The sequence below is a fragment of the Suricata suricatta genome, chromosome 9, assembly GCF_006229205.1.
Source record: "Suricata suricatta isolate VVHF042 chromosome 9, meerkat_22Aug2017_6uvM2_HiC, whole genome shotgun sequence".
Classification (NCBI taxonomy): Eukaryota; Metazoa; Chordata; class Mammalia; order Carnivora; family Herpestidae; genus Suricata; species Suricata suricatta.
In genome coordinates, this window is record NC_043708.1 from 138993580 (window position 1) to 139008662 (window position 15083).

At 58.8% G+C, this 15083-nt stretch overlaps 1 long non-coding RNA gene across 1 annotated transcript in view; it reads left to right on the forward strand.

The window, feature by feature from the left end:
* Positions 1–1307: 1307 nt before the first annotated feature.
* The window catches only part of LOC115300837, a 105396-nt gene continuing 91620 nt past the window's right edge, over positions 1308–15083 (forward strand). The window contains exon 1 of the long non-coding RNA XR_003912878.1: positions 1308–1353. This is a non-coding gene — a long non-coding RNA (uncharacterized LOC115300837). The remainder of the gene's footprint in view (positions 1354–15083) is intronic.

The following is a 15083-nucleotide window of genomic DNA, read 5'->3' on the forward strand; positions in this document are numbered from 1 at the left end:
CACTGTGTGATTGACTTGTTTTTTTTTTTTATATTTGCTGCTTATATGTGTCCAGAGTAAAGTCCAAGGGGACGAGCACTCCTGTCTGATTTGTGTGCCCACCTGTCCTGAGCCCATGGCACATGGTAGGCACTCAGTCCGCACTCGTTAAGGGACATGGTGGCAGGAAGGAATGAGGGCCTCCCTCGGTGGACTGAGGCAGCCTGGCCTCCCCTGGTCCGTGTGCTTTCTTCCCCGATCTCCAGCGGTGCCGCGTGCTCCCATGTCGCCTCCCCACCTAACAGAATCGGTGGCAGGTGTTTGCAGGCACGATCTGCAAGTGGCCTGGGGGCACATCCTGAAACTTGCAAACAGCTGGGCTCATTTTGTCCCCAGGGATGATTTGGTCATTCCCAGAGTCCGTTTCTGTCACGGGTGGAGGAGGCGCTGCTGGCGGCCTGCGCGGGGGGAGGTGCTGCAAAGGCAGCCCAGCCCCTGGACCTCCCCGGGCACCCCTGGAGACAGGCGGCCACACCCAGGGAGGGCGGTGTGGGCTGGGCCCCGCTGTGTCTGATCAGCCTTGAGCTGTGGGAGGAGTCCCCGGTTCCCTGGCCTCGGTTTCTTAATAGTGTCACGTGTTCCAGAGTAGTTGACAAGCTTGAAGGAGGGTGTGTGTGAGGCTGGTCCACGGACTCTGGGAAGATGCCCCTTCCGAGTCGGAGCCCCCGGGGAACGTGAGCCCCAGCCGAGATCACACTCACAGAGGGTACTCACAGGAGATCCGCACCCACGCGAGATCCGGGCTCTCGAGAGATCCACACTCTCGCGAGACCCACACCCACGCGGGGTCCACGCCCACACGATAACACACTCAGGCGAGTCCGCACTCTCGCGAGATCCACACCCGCGCGAGATCACACTCGCGAGACCATACTCTCGCGAGATCCACACCCACGCGAGATCCACACTCTCGCGAGACCCACACCCACGCGGGGTCCACGCCCACACGCTAACACACTCACGCGAGATCCACACTCTCGCGAGATCCACACCCACGCGAGATCAACACTTATTTGAGACCCACAATCATGCGGGGGTCCACACTCACGCGATATCACACCCACGCGAGATCCACACTCTCATGAGGTCCGTACCCACGTGAGACCCGCACTCCCACGTTGCCGGAGTGGGGCGGAAGGGCGGCTGAACAGTCCATCCGCGGACAGAACGCCGGGCCGGCGGGGAGCCCGGGCCTGGCCACCCCCCGGCTGGCACCTGCGCTGTTGCTCGGGCTCAGTGCGCGGAGCGGCTCTCTCCTGGGGCGACTTCGTGGTTCTCGGCTCGTCAGGACCACACCTGGACGACCGTCACCTGGTAAGTGAGGGGACCTGGCCGGGACCCGTGGCCTCAAGGTCACGCTCGCCAGGCGGAAACACCCGCGTCCGAGAGCACGGCTCGGCCGGGAGCAGCTTTTACCGCCGCGCACGTTCGGTCGTTGGGCCGCAGCGACGCTGCAGAAAACCGGGGTCGGAAGGGAATGTCAATGTGAAAGGCCTTTGCTGGCGGCGCTCGGGGGCGAGGCCCCCGGTCCGGACGGGATGGGCCAGGGGGGTCCCGCAGGGGTGGGGTGGCGCGTTGGTGCGAGGCTGGTGTGTCCTAGAGGGAAGTTTTTACGTCAGTTCCTTGTTTGGGTGAGGACGTGTCCGTGGTTCATGGCGGGAAGGCCCGGGGAATGGTGGGTGTCCTGGGAAGGTTCCGGGTGGGGCCACATGGAGGGAGAGAGGTGGCATCTGAAGGTCACACCCGCCTCAGCAACACTGTGTGGATTCAACAGATGTGTCCCCGGGTCTGTCACCTGTCCTGGGCTCATGTGACGGAGAACACGCGGGATAGGTGGACAGCACAGTCACACGACAGAAGATTTGCTCATCTGGGAGGGTGGCAAGTGCAAAGGCCCCGTGTTGTGAGCAGACACCCCCATGTGGGAGAGCCCGACTATCTCAGGGGGTGGGGGCAGGGCGGGGGCGGGGAGGATGTGCTCCCAGTGGTTCTCAGTCCCGGCTGCACGCGTAGTAAGAACAGCTGGTCCCCTCCCCTCGCCTGTGAAGAGGGTAGTTCCAGCCTGGAGCCCCGGCAGGTCCCACCTCACAGGCGGGAGGCTCTGCCCCCAAGGAGGGGCCAGAGGGGCGTGGGAGCCGGTGCAGGCCGGCGACTGATTTTGCACTGAGAATTAGGTTCTGAACCCAGGGCACCTGGGGGGTCCGTCGGTTTAGCGTCCAGTTTCGGCTCAGGTCATGATCTCGTGGTTGGTGGGTTCGAGCCCCGCGTCGGGCTCAGTGCTGACTCAGAGCCTGCTTGGGATTCTCCCTCTGCCCTTCACCCACCCCTACCACCCTCTCTCTTTCTTAACACGAATTAGCACTTAAACCAGAATCAGGCTCGGAGCCCAGAGCCGGGGTCACAGCTGTGCGCTGCTGCGTCTTCGTCTCCGTGTGTCACGACCTCATCTCTGCACCCGCGTTTCTGCAGGCGAGAATCGGGGGCGAGTGCCCGCCCCTCGGGGGAGGCATGAGGTCTAAACAAGACCTGGCACAGCGGCCTTGCGGGGACTCAGTGCCTCGCCCTTGGTGCGCCCCCATTCAGGGGTTCAGCCTCCGGCCTCTGCCGTGGGCACTTGAGGAGCCGGGAGACCGTCCTGGGCGGGGTGCCAGGCTCCCCCAGAGGGGACAGGCCGCTTGTATGGCGCCAGAACTCCTGCTCACGGCCGCCGCTGCGGGAACGGGCTGCCCGTGTTGGCGTGTCCCGTGCGTCACTGGAAGGCGCCTGGAGCCCCTCTTGGCCGGGCCCGTGTGAGCCGCAGCCGCGGTGTCCCGCCCGCAGGAAGTGTCAGCTCCTCCTCACCACCACACACTGCGTGGTGCAAACGGTGTCCGTGACAGTGTCGTCCCGCCCCGGGCCTGTGTGCGTCCCCAGGGGTGCGCTCTGGGCCGGGATGCCAGGTGCGCGAGCTCACACGTGCGCTGGCGCAGTCCCCGTTGCTTCCCGACCCTGTGGCCCAGGGTTAGTCCGGAGACCTCCCTCCCGGGGCGGACCTGGTGGGGGGGGGGGTCACTGTCCCGGTCCCCCCACGCCCTTCAGAGCAGGAAAGGGGACGGAGACGGGGTGATGGCTGCACGACGGGGCTGTGGACGGGGCTCTGAGGGGCAGGAGGACTCAGTCCCGCCAGGGCCTTGCCCAAGAAGGCCACCTGCTGGGTAAGGGGACCCTGGCAGGAAGAAGTTTGGGGGGCGACTGTGCGCAGAAGCTGAGTGCGGATCAGGAGAGGGCGGGCTGGGGTTTATCTTCCGCATTGGATAATTGTACAGCGGGGAGCATCCTTCTAGAGAATCCGGGGCAGGTTCCTGGGCGCCAGCATGCGGATGGTCTGTCTGTGCAGCCAAGAGGGCGAAGGGACTGGGAAGACTGGAAGTTTCAGGGGCGACGTGGAGCTCAGTCCGTTGAACATCCGACTTCGGCTCAGGTCATGATCTTACAGTTCATGGGTTCAGACCCCACGTCGGGCTCTGTGCTGACAGCTCAGAGCCTGGAACCTGCTTCAGATCCTGTGTCTCCCTCTCTCTCTGTCCCTCCCCTGTTCTTTCAAAAAATAAAAATAAACATTTAAAAAATTTAAAAAAGAACTTGAAGTTTTAAATAAGACTGAACTTTTTTTTAATTACCTAAAAGGGACCAGAAAGCTATGGATTTCCCCCCAGATGTCATCGCGGGGTTCAAAAGAGAAGCAGGCAAGGCAGCATTGAAGACAGAATTCATATTTGCACCTCACTGAAATCACTCGCTTGTCTGCAGCATTTAATAATAACAGCAAAGTATTTCTTATGGTTTTAAGTTGAAAAGAAGATTCAAAGAAGCACATAATTTTTAGTGAGGTTTTAAAATATACTGTTTGAGTTGAATACAGTATCTTATTTTAAAATAATTCCCAGTTGGGACTTTGGCCTGTTTGGTGTAGGGAGCCAGAAAGAGACTCATTTCTACACTTACAACCAAAACAACCTACAAGTGCGTGGCTCTTTCTGAATCCATCCGGGAACCGAGGTCCAGGTCAGCCAGCGCACCTGATGTCTGCGGAAGGACAGACGTCACCAAGGAGACCGCGTGTCCTTCCCTGAGCCAGGTGCTCCTGGAGGTTTGCAGGAACCTGGCTAAAATTTTGAACAAAACGTTGAGGCGGCGGACAGCCTGTGGGAGAACATCGCGCCCCCGGGAGCCACAGACACGGCCCTCACGCCCACACAGGGCTCTGTGCACGGCCCTTAGCAGGTGCCCTTACAGAGGACGGGGGCAGGGTGAGAGGCGTAAGTGCCTTGCGGCGCAGTCCTGGGGGACGAGGACACGTCTGCTCTCCAAGGCCGAAGCCTCAAGGCCCGCAGGGCCGGCTCAGGGCTCTGGCGAAAGCCCGTTGCAGCTCTGGAAGGGGACAGAAAAAGCCTGTTACTTCTTTTTTAATGTTCACTTATTTACTCTGAGGAAGAGAGGGAGGATGAGCAGGCGGGACAGGGAGAGAGTCCCAAGGAGGCTCCGAGCTGTCATCACAGAGCCCAACACGGGGCTCGAGCCCATGACCCTGAGATCGTGACCGGAGCTGAAATCCAGAGTCGGAGGCTTCACCGACGGAGCCCCCAGCGCCCCAGTGAAAGCCGTTACTTCTCAGGAGAAGCAGGAGGAGATGCCGGGTCCCCGGCGACAGCGGAAACAGAGACGGAGAGCACCCTCCTTCAGGCCTCAGGGACCGCGGCGCTGCGCCCAGTGACAGCGAGGCCTCGTTGGGAAGCCGACCGCGCCGCCCCCGCGTCGCACCCCCCATCAGGCTAGCGAGGGCCAGGTGACATGGCCACTGCTGGGAGAGGCACCGGAAGTGCCAGAGCAGGGACGGAACATGCGTCAGCCCCTGGCGCGCCAGCCCCCCAACACAAAGCCCCCCCGAAGGGTTGTGACGACCGGTGCCCCCAGTGCACCTGTAACCAATGCGTTCTGAAACCTGCCCCAGCTCCAACCGCGTTGATCCAAGCCGCACGCAAAAGGACTCGCAGAAAAAGGGAGTTTCCAGCCATAACTGTTATTTATTAGCAGAGGGGGTATAGCTCAGTGGTAGAGCATTTGACTGCATAACCGTTATTTTTTTTATTTTCTACCGTTCTACATAAGATGACCAGCTTTCAACAGAAATGTATGAGGCCGTCAAAGAAACAAGAAAAAAAATACACTGTCAAGAGGTAAGTCAAACAGACCAGACTCATGTGACTCAGAAGTTGGGGCTGTCACGCAGGAGACTTAAGATAACAATGGTCAGTGTGTTAAGGGCTAGCGGAAAAGATGGGCGACACGCATGAACAGAGAGTGATGTAACCCGAGAAACTGACCGGCGAGAATAATCACGCAAAAATGGGAGAATTGAAAACCATAGTAACGAGGACGAAGAATGCCTTCTTTGGGCTCAACTGCAGACACAACATAGCCAAAGGAAATAATCACTGAATCTGAAGATAGGTTAGTAAAAATTAGCTGAATGAATAAAAAGGGAAGAGTGGGGTGAGGGGCAGAGCAGAGCCTGCCAGGCCCCGTGCGGTGGCATCGGTGATGTGCCGCAGCTGGCTGGCGTTAGCTCGCGGAAGCCAGGGACACCCCTCTCCCCTGCTCCCCGTTCCGCGGCAGAGAACTGGGTGGAAGTTCACTGGGGCACAGCTCTCTACACCAGTGGAGTCAGCAAGTGGCACAAACCAGGGCTTTCCCTGCCCCGGAGAGCTGCCGTCCCACACCGAGCTCCAGACGGTGGGGAGCGGCCCGACTCCCGGGCACTTCGATTCCCAGACGGGGAAGGGGAAGGCAATGGGGCAGAGAGAGGAGGGCAAGAAATGTCAAATTTAGTAACAAGTAACAAAGACCCGGTCTGGAAGTTCAGACCCACCAAGTAAAAGAAAACAAAGCTATCTAGGTGTATTACATTCACACTCCTGAAAACTGAAGACCAAGACAAAACCTGAAAGGCGGCCAGAGGAAAAAAGACTTATTACATAAAGAAGATGTTTGCACAAAGTTCATCATTATGGCTGATTTCTTATCAGGAAATCCGTAAATCGGGACGATGGAGTGGCGTCGCCGAGTGCTGAAAGAAAAAGTCACGTCAGTGCAGAGGGCTTCATGGCACCAGGCCCTGCAGGAGTGACAGGGGAGTAAAGGCTTTCTCATAGAAAACAAGGGGCTTGATTTCCGGAAAACCTGAACGACGTGAAATGGCAAGGAAAGTCTCTTTTTAATTAATTTTTAGTAGTTTATTATCAAATTGGTTTCCATATAATACCCAGTGTTTCTCCCACAAGTGCCCTCCTCCATGACCATCACCCCCTCCCTCCCTCCCTCCCCCTCCCCTTTCAGTCCATGGTCCGTTTTCAGTATTCAGTAGTCTCCCTTGATCTGTGTCCCTCTCTTCCCCGCTCTCTTTCCCCCTTCCTCTCCCTGTGGTCCTCTGTTAGGTTTCTCCTGTTAGACCTATGAGTGCAAACATATGGTGTCTGTCCTTCTCTGTCTGACTTATTTCACGTAGCATGACACCCTCCAGGTCCATCCACTTTGCTACAAATGGCCAGATTTCCTTCTTTTTCATTGCCATGTAGTACTCCGTTGTGTGGTGTGTGCGTGCGTATGTGTGTGTGTATATACACTTCTTGATCCACTCATCGGGTGATGGACATTTAGGTTCTTTCCATGATTTGGCTATTGTAGAAAGTGCCGCTGTGAACATTGGGGTACATGTGCCCCTGTGCATCAGCACTCCTGTATCCCTTGGGTAAGTCCCCAGCAGTGCTGTTGCTGGGTCATAGGGGAGCTCTATGGATAGAATTCTTAAAGGACACAGCGACCCATTGCTGGCTGTGCCCCACTGGTTAGGCCACGCCCCACCGATTAGGCCACGCCTCTGCTGGGCGTGCCTCTGTCGGTTTCAGTTTGCTGTCATCCCAGGGGAGGGGCACCTGGTCTGGTCACGTGGTGGCCAGGGCGCTGCCGCAGGGTCTGTGTGAGGGGGCGTTCCTCCCACTTACAGGTTGGGGGTGGAGGCGGGGGGTGCAGAGAGAGAGGGGGGTGCGCCCACGGCGATGTGACGCAAGCCCTGCGTCTGGCGGACCCTGCGTGCGTGCGTCGGCCCGTACGCAGCCACTGGGCGGCCCCAGACGGACGCCTTCCCGCCTAGCGTAGGTGCCGCCTGGGGTCCCCTGTTGAAGCCGAAGCCGAGACTTCCGGGGACTCCGGGCAGCACACACGTGCAGCGGAAGTGGGAGGGGTCGCTGCCCCCTGGGGAGACCCTCTGCCAGCCCCTCCAGACCCCTCCCTGCACCGGAGGGCCAGGCTCCCGGCCACCTGGCGGCTCTGGACGGCAGCCTTGCTTGATGCCGGCCGCAGCCTGCTCGGTGAGGTCCCCAGACGGCGTGGGGTTCCTTCTCCTGTGCCCCAGTCCCCGTCCCCCCACACCCCAGCGTTAGCGCATAAGCGTGTACAGTGTCAGTGTAGCTTTCCGAGCGGCCCAGGCTGAGACCGTTTGTGAAGCAATTTCAGTATTTGAGATGATTTCCTTTGTCTAAAAATGTCGGCATAGTGAGAGTCCGGAGTCGAAAAACGGAAGTATTTACAGCTTTGAGAACCGGGTCACAGGCTTCCATCAGCCGGGCCGGGCCTGGGGTCCACACCCTGGAGCAGGTCTGTCTGTTTCTGAGTTCGACTGTCCTTCCTCCTTAGGGAGCCGGGACCGTGCTGCGGGGCGGCTCCAGGCACAGTCACAGGCTCCGCGGAAGAACCCGAGCACCAGACACCTCCCTGAGCCGGAAGGCCATGTCGGGGCCCTGAGAGCGCAGAACCTTCCGGTTCCCACGGGGGCCCGCCACGCTGAGTATGACACTGAACACAGCAGAGTCACGAGCCGCTTGCTCCTCTCTGCTTCTCCGCGGACGGTCACCCTGGGTGCCTAGGTTTCTCCGCTGTCCCCAGCGGACTGAAGTCTCCGTGGCCCTCGCTCTCCCCTCCCCCACCCAGTTTGGAACCGATTTGGGGTCGTTTCCCCTGTTCCTGGTTTGATTTCGACGAGGGGTAGCTGGTGTCAGGTGGGGAAGGCAGGCTGTCCTGACGCCGCTGCGTCTCCGGGGAAGGCCACCTTCTTCTGTGGAATTTGTTCTCCTTAATGATCTCGCTGTTTTAATTATCCAACCATCTTTCCCGACTCTGTTGTCTGAGAGCACGGGAACACTGCGGTCTGGAGACCCAGGCAGAGTGAAGCCTAATTACAGCTTTGTCTTAAAATAGGGCAGCGCAGACCCAGGCTGGGAAGCGGGGCCACAGTGGCCAGCCTGCCTGGGGCGGGCGCTGGGTCCTGATGTGCCTCAGCCCGAGCTCTGGTGGAGCCTCAGGGCGCGGTCCTGGGCAGCGGCTGCGTCCACGGGCGGGGGTGGGGCGGGGCAGAGAGCCCGGAGAGTATTCCGGAGAGTATTGTGATATCCCCCCCCCCCCACAGCCCAGCGACCAGAGGCTCCACAGCCACGTCGTCCTGGGCGACCTGGGGGAGGTGCGGGTCCCAGCAGGTGTGAATGACACCATGGGTGTCCAGGGAGTGTCCCAGGGTGGCACAGCCCTGCAGAACCCACACCAACAGCTCATCACCTTGAACGCAGTGGGACCGAGGCCACCTCCTCATGGAGGAGACCTCCGAGGGGTCCTGTTCCCGTCTCCCCCGCCCCCGCAGCAGGGCTCCACCGTCTAGGGCTGCGCCCCTGCTCACAGCACATCACTGCTGCCTGGAACCGTCCTGGCCTGAGTAGGCCGAGGATTGTGGGAGAGCCGTCTGCAACTGCCCAGAGACGGGGCGTCCAGGCCGTCCTCCCCGGCGCTGCCACAGAGGAGGACACGTGGAGAATGATCATGTTTTGTCTTTTTCGACATAATGGGAGAATAGCGTATCGGACAAAGAACTTACAAACTCAACACCCAAAAAACAAAGAATCCAGCAAAGAAACGGGCAGAAGACATGAATAGACACTTCTCCAAAGAGGACTTCCAGATGCCATAGACACATGAAACGATGCTCAGCGTCACTGTCATCAGGGACACACAGATCAAAACCACACTGAGATACCCCCTCACGCCCGTCAGAGTGGCTAAAACCAACACCTCCGGCAACGGTGGATGTCGGCGAGGATGCGGAGAGAGAGGCTCCCTTCTGCACGGCTGGGGTGAAGCGGGTGCAGCCGCTCTGGGAAACTGGAGGCTCCTCCACAAGATAAAAATGGAGCTACCTACCACCCAGGAGCTGCACTACTAGCTACTTACCAGGGAACACAGGGGTGCTGATTCGAAGGGGCACCTGCACCCCAGTGTTTACAGAAGCGCTCTCAGCAACAGCCAGAGTGTGGGAAGAGCCCAGCTGTCCGTGGATGGATGAATCGATAGGGAAGCTGTGGTTTATATACACAATGGAGTATTAGCGATCAAGAAGAATGAAATCTTGCCATTCCCGTGGATGGAACTAGAGTGTTGTTAGGCTAAGTGAAATTAGAGGAAGACAAATACCGTATGATTTCACTCATATGTGGAATTTGAGAAACACAACAGATGAACAGAGCAGAAAGGAAGGAAAAATAAGATAAAACCAGAGAGGGAGACACACCATAAGAGACTCTTAAATACAGAGAACAAACGGGGGGTTGACAGAGGGGAGGCGGGTGGGGGATGGGTGAATAGGGGAGGGGCACTCAGGAGGACTCTTGTTGGGAGGAGCAGCGGGTGTGTCTGTAAGGATGAATCGCTGATTCTACTCTTGAAGCCAAGACTACGCTGTTAACTAGAGGGGGAAAAATTTTAAGTTAGTTTATTTATTTATTTATAATCCCAGGCAGACCCTGTTGTCAAGCGCAGAGCCTGATACAGGACTTGAACTCACGAACGGTGAGCTCATGACCTGAGTCAAAGTCAAGAGTCGGTCACTTAACCAGTGGAGCCCCCCAGGTGCCCTGGGGATGCCCATATTTTACAGTTTACCTTAGGGACGCGCACTCCGGCATGGCAGGGTCCTCCGCGTAGCCTGCTCTGGGAGCCGGGTCCGGGCCGGAGCAGACACCTCTGTCCCCTCACCGTGTGCGGTGACCGCTGCCTCCCTGGAGGGGAGGCTGAGGCTCGTGCCCCTGAGGGCTCTGGGACAAGGAGGTGGGCCCTCGGGCTCCTCCTGGGCGAGCGCGGCCTCCCGCCTTCAGTGGTGGCAGCGTCCGTTCCTTCGTGAGATGCCCGAGGTGAAACGCTTTTCAAACGAAGCCTTCGTTTCTATGCAGCCCAGTCGTCTGGCCCCCTGTCCGGTTCCGTCCGCAGAAGCACTGCCTCGGCCCGCGTCTCATGGAGCGTCCCCTCGATCCCGTTCCTGCCCGTCTTCCAGGGGCCCTGTGTTAACCGTCTCATCTGACCATCCGGGGGGAAGGAGGGTGGCATTGGAGGGTCTGTATGTGACCCAGAGGGTGGCGTCCGGTCAGCTCGCCTCTGGGACACGCTGAGAACGCTGCCTTCCGCATTCTTCGGGAAGGACCCCGTGTCCCTCGGGAAGGACCCCGTGTTCCTCGGGAAGGACCCCGGGCCCTCGGGAAGGACCCCGGGCCCTCGGGAAGGACCCCATGTCTGTCGCGGTGTAGACAGAGTGGCTGTGCCCTCGGGCAGTCCCCCCTCCTCTGCGCACACGCATCGTGAGGGGTGCGATCGGTCTTCGCGGCCTCCGTCTTGAGGGAACCTCATTATTCCTCTGCCACTTGTCACTGGAGCACAGAGCAGCCTGATGTCCGCTTCGCAGCCAGACCTCACGGCCTGCAGGGCCTCACCCTGTCACAGAGTGCACCGGGGACCGCCAGCGTGCTGTCTCAGTGACGACGCTTCCGGCGACATGCTGGGTTTGGGCGTTGTCATGGGTCAGGTGGGCTGGGCGCGGGGGCCATCAGCGGGCCCGCGATCTCGGCTGCTTCCGGCCACGAGGGCGTAGTTCCTGCCTGTGGGGTGTGCGCAGGGAGGCTCCGGACCTTCCCCGAGTGTCCCCAGGGTGGAGGCTGGCGGGGGCTTCTCGGCCACCTGCAGCCACCGGTCACCACGCAGGGAGGGAGGAGGGGACGTGTGAGGTGCGCCCTGGGGTCCTGTGTGTTTGCGCCGGGCGGCGTTCACTCCCTGTGGGGCGGGGTGACGGAGGGTCACACCCTGCACACACTGGACGTGTGCCCGACGCCGCAGGCTCCCGGCCTCGCGCCCCTGGACCGCGTCCTCGGCCACCCCGGCCTGTCTTTGGTCACCACGGCTGGCCTGCGCGTCCTGGAGCGTTCTGTGCGGGGGGCAGAGCGCAGTCCTCGTCAGGGCGCTTCCGCACCCGATCACGACCTGTACCAGAACCTCTAGCCCACCCTGTCGCTCGGGACCCTCGCCCCTGCACTCAGGCCAGACTTGTGGCTTCACCTGCTGATGGACATCGGGCTGTTTCTGGCTTTGGACTGTGACAGGTAAAGATGGTAAGAACGTTTGGGACCAGATTTTTTCTTTTAAGTGTATTTATTTATTTTGGACGAGAGACAGAGAGACAGCATGCTTGAGCCGGGGAGGGCCAGAGAGACGGGAAGAGAGGGTCCTCCTTGTCAGCACAGAGCACAGCGTGGGGCTCGGACTCGCGAACCATGAGATCACGACCTGAGCAGAAATCAGGAGTCTGTTGCTTCACTGACTGGGCCCCGGGTCGCGGACACGGGTGTTTGTGCAGACAGAGGCCTGTGTTCACGGTGGGGGCACACCTGGAAGTGGAGGGTCCCCGAGGGGCTGTGCCAGTTCCCGCCCGCCTGCCCGCCCAGCGGGTCCGGGGAGTTCCGGGGAGTTCCGGGTGCTCCACGCCGCGCCAGCACGTGCTGTGGTCCGGTGTATGAACCGTGGCTGTTCTCGCGGGTGGGCGACACCTCGGTGACGAATTGTCACACTGAGCACCTTCCCTGTAGTTGTCGGCCATGTTGTACCCGGTGACGTTGGTGGGTGTGTCCGCCTGGTAGAACGGCCTCTGCCCAATCTCCCCAGGGAGGTCACTGGCCCGGGACCGTGGCCCAGGCGGGGCCAGCAGCGAGCCGGTGGCCTGCGCCTCCCAAGTGGGGCCCGTGGCCCAGGAGGGCTCCCGCTCTTTTCTGGCCGCAGCCGCAGGCGGGGCTGCCTCTGCGGTCACCCCGCGCTTGGTCTCTGTCCCCTCCTGTCTGGCTCACTCCACGCAGTGTCGTGCCCTCCAGGCTCGTCCGGGCGGCGGCAGGTGCCTGAACCCCTCCTTCCTGAGGGGGGTAGGACTCCACGCGTGCCCGCCGTGCCCTGTTCACCCTCGGTGGACACGTGGGCCGCCTCCACACTTCAGCTCTTGTGATCGATGCGGCTGGGGACCCAGGTGCGCGACCCCCTCCCGCTCTGTAGTGTGAACTCGGGGACCCGGGTGCTGCGCCGCCCGGTCTTTGGGAGAAGAGAGGATGCAGAGGGAGCGCCTGGGGCACCGAAAGCCCGACCCGTGGACGCGGGCTTCCAGCCGGCACTGCCGTGGGGCTGCTCTCTCCTCCGCGGGGATTTTCTCCTGCCCGCAGCTGTCTCTGTGCGGTGGGGGGTCGGCCTCCAGAGGCCTCAGCCCCCCGTCTTCCCACATGGGACCCAGGAGCCAGAGGATGTTAATCCCACAGGCCTGGGGTGAGGGGCCCGCCCCGAGAACAGGGGAGACCCGCAGACACCTCGCCCTTCGGGGCCCAGCCTCCGTCCTGTCACTGCTCGCGGGGAGCACGTGGTACCTGCTGGAGGCGCCAACGCAGCAGGACCTCCCCCAGGAAAGAAGACGGGAAACGACGTGCAGTGATGGCTAGTCCTGCCACACAGGAAGGAACCGTTTCCTTCTCTGACCCTGGAGTTACTCATCAATCAATCAATCATATTGGCTACCTTCCATTTTGTTCTCTGTGATGATCTCTCCTGTCCATGGAGGAACAGATTTTGCTGCTATGCTGTCGCTGCTTCCCCCGCCCAGCCCCCCGGCCTGGAATGTAGATGTGATGGCTGGAGCTGCAACAGTTATTTTGGATTCATGAGGGAATGGCCAGAAACATCTCTGAGATGTTTAGCCCCCAAATCTGAAATCTCCTGGGTCAGTGTTACCAAGCTGTCTACCTCTAGCCTTCTTGTTATGTAAGAAAAAGCATTAAGTAAATGCTAAGTTCCGTCGGAGTCTACGCTTCGTGTTTTTTATTTCTGTGTCTGAGCAGTAGGCCTTGATGTTTTGTGCTGTAGTTTCCCTCAGATGTGGCCTTGTGTCAACAGGAAGCTACAGACAACAACAGGAAGCTCCCGCCCCCTGACTGGGCAGGCCCTTCAGTATCTGTCCGCCGCCTCATCTCTCCAGCTCCATCCCTGTCTTACCCTCCGCCGCGTTTCCTCTTCCCTCCCAGGGAGTTTGTGGTCCCTTTATCTTGGGCTGGAGAGTTTGGATTTGTCAGAAGAATCTTTGCAGACCCAGGCGGGGCCCACACAATGCCCACAGGCTAACCGCCGGGGCTGGCAGTGATTTCAGAACAAAGTATGAAAAGTTTTGCACTTAAGATAAATGGAAATGGCGTTTCATTCACCACCAAGTTCAAGGGCTTCAGGATCCACGAGTAACCTTGGGCTGCTCTTTGTTGTTTTAATTTACAGTCTCCTAACTTAACCATCTGGAATTCTTTTTAAAGCACCATCCTATTCAGCATTTAGAAACGAAGGACTTCACTTTAAATGGAAATAAAAGTCTACATTTCATTGCAAAGAGAGAACTCGACGTCCGATTCTGCACAGACCGCAGCCGGGCACGCCTGGCGGCCGGCCGAGCAGAGCTTCTGGAAATCCGTTTCACGCATGACGCCCACGGGAGGCGCCCGCAGGGAGGAGTGGGCCGAAGAGCCCGGAGGATGCGCTCTGAAGACCTGGGCTCCGGCCGCTGTCCCCCTCTGACGTCCCCAGCCCGAGGCTCTGTCACCTAGCGCCCAGTGCTGAGACACCACAACGCTACTTGTCATCGGCTTGAAATTCCGATGTAACTGAGTGTCCTGTCTTTCCATTTGCTGCGTCCACAACCCCTCACGTGTCTCAGCTGTGTTTCCCTGCATCCTCACTGGTACCGGGGCATTGTTAATACAGCTGATGGGGGGCCAGCTCCGCCCAGCCCCCTGGTTGTGGGGCAGGACTGGGCAGCTTGCTCTGGTCAGTGGAAATGAGAACATCATTCTAGGCCAGGGCACTTAACAGCCTGTGTGTGACTTTTAGAATCCTCCGCTGAAGTAGCCGTAGAAGCAGAAGTGAATTTGGAGCCTCCCTTTGGGTCAGGTCCCCGAGTGGCCGGAGTGACCAGACTGTCCCTGCCCACCTGCAGAGGACATGGGGCAGGAGGGAGACATGAGCCTCCTTTGAGACGGAGGCTGTAAGCCATGACCTGCAACCCACATCTGGCTTGCTACCTGTTCTTTAAATAAAGTTTTATTGGGATACAGCTTGCCCACTCATTTTAGGGGCAGACGTGGCGGCTGCTTTGCTACAGCGACTGAGTAGAACACTTGTAACGAAGACTCTGTGGCTGGAAAAGCCGAACATAGTTTCTGTTTGCTGTTTACACGGAGAGCTCATCAGCCCTTGTTTTCAGCCCCTGGGTCTTCCTGATTGGTTCGTACGCAGCCTAAGCAGCCTCTTCTGATCACTTACTGAGCACGGTTTTTAAAGCGTGTTAATTTAATGGGTAAAAAAACCAGTCACATCGTGTTTAATTTACATTTCTTTGATTATTCCTGGAGTCCCATAGTTTTCCGTTTGTTCACTGGTTCTCTTTGTCTTTTGTCTGTTGATATTTTTTTTGCCATTTTTTCACAAGGGGTTTGGTGACTTTGTATTGATCTGGTTGCGTTCTCAAGGAGCCAGGGTACAAGCCGTTTGTGGTTTATATCTGATTTATTCTGCCGAGTCTCAGCTTGGGAAGGAAACAGTCCCTTCTCTCCAGAAATCCGATAAATGTT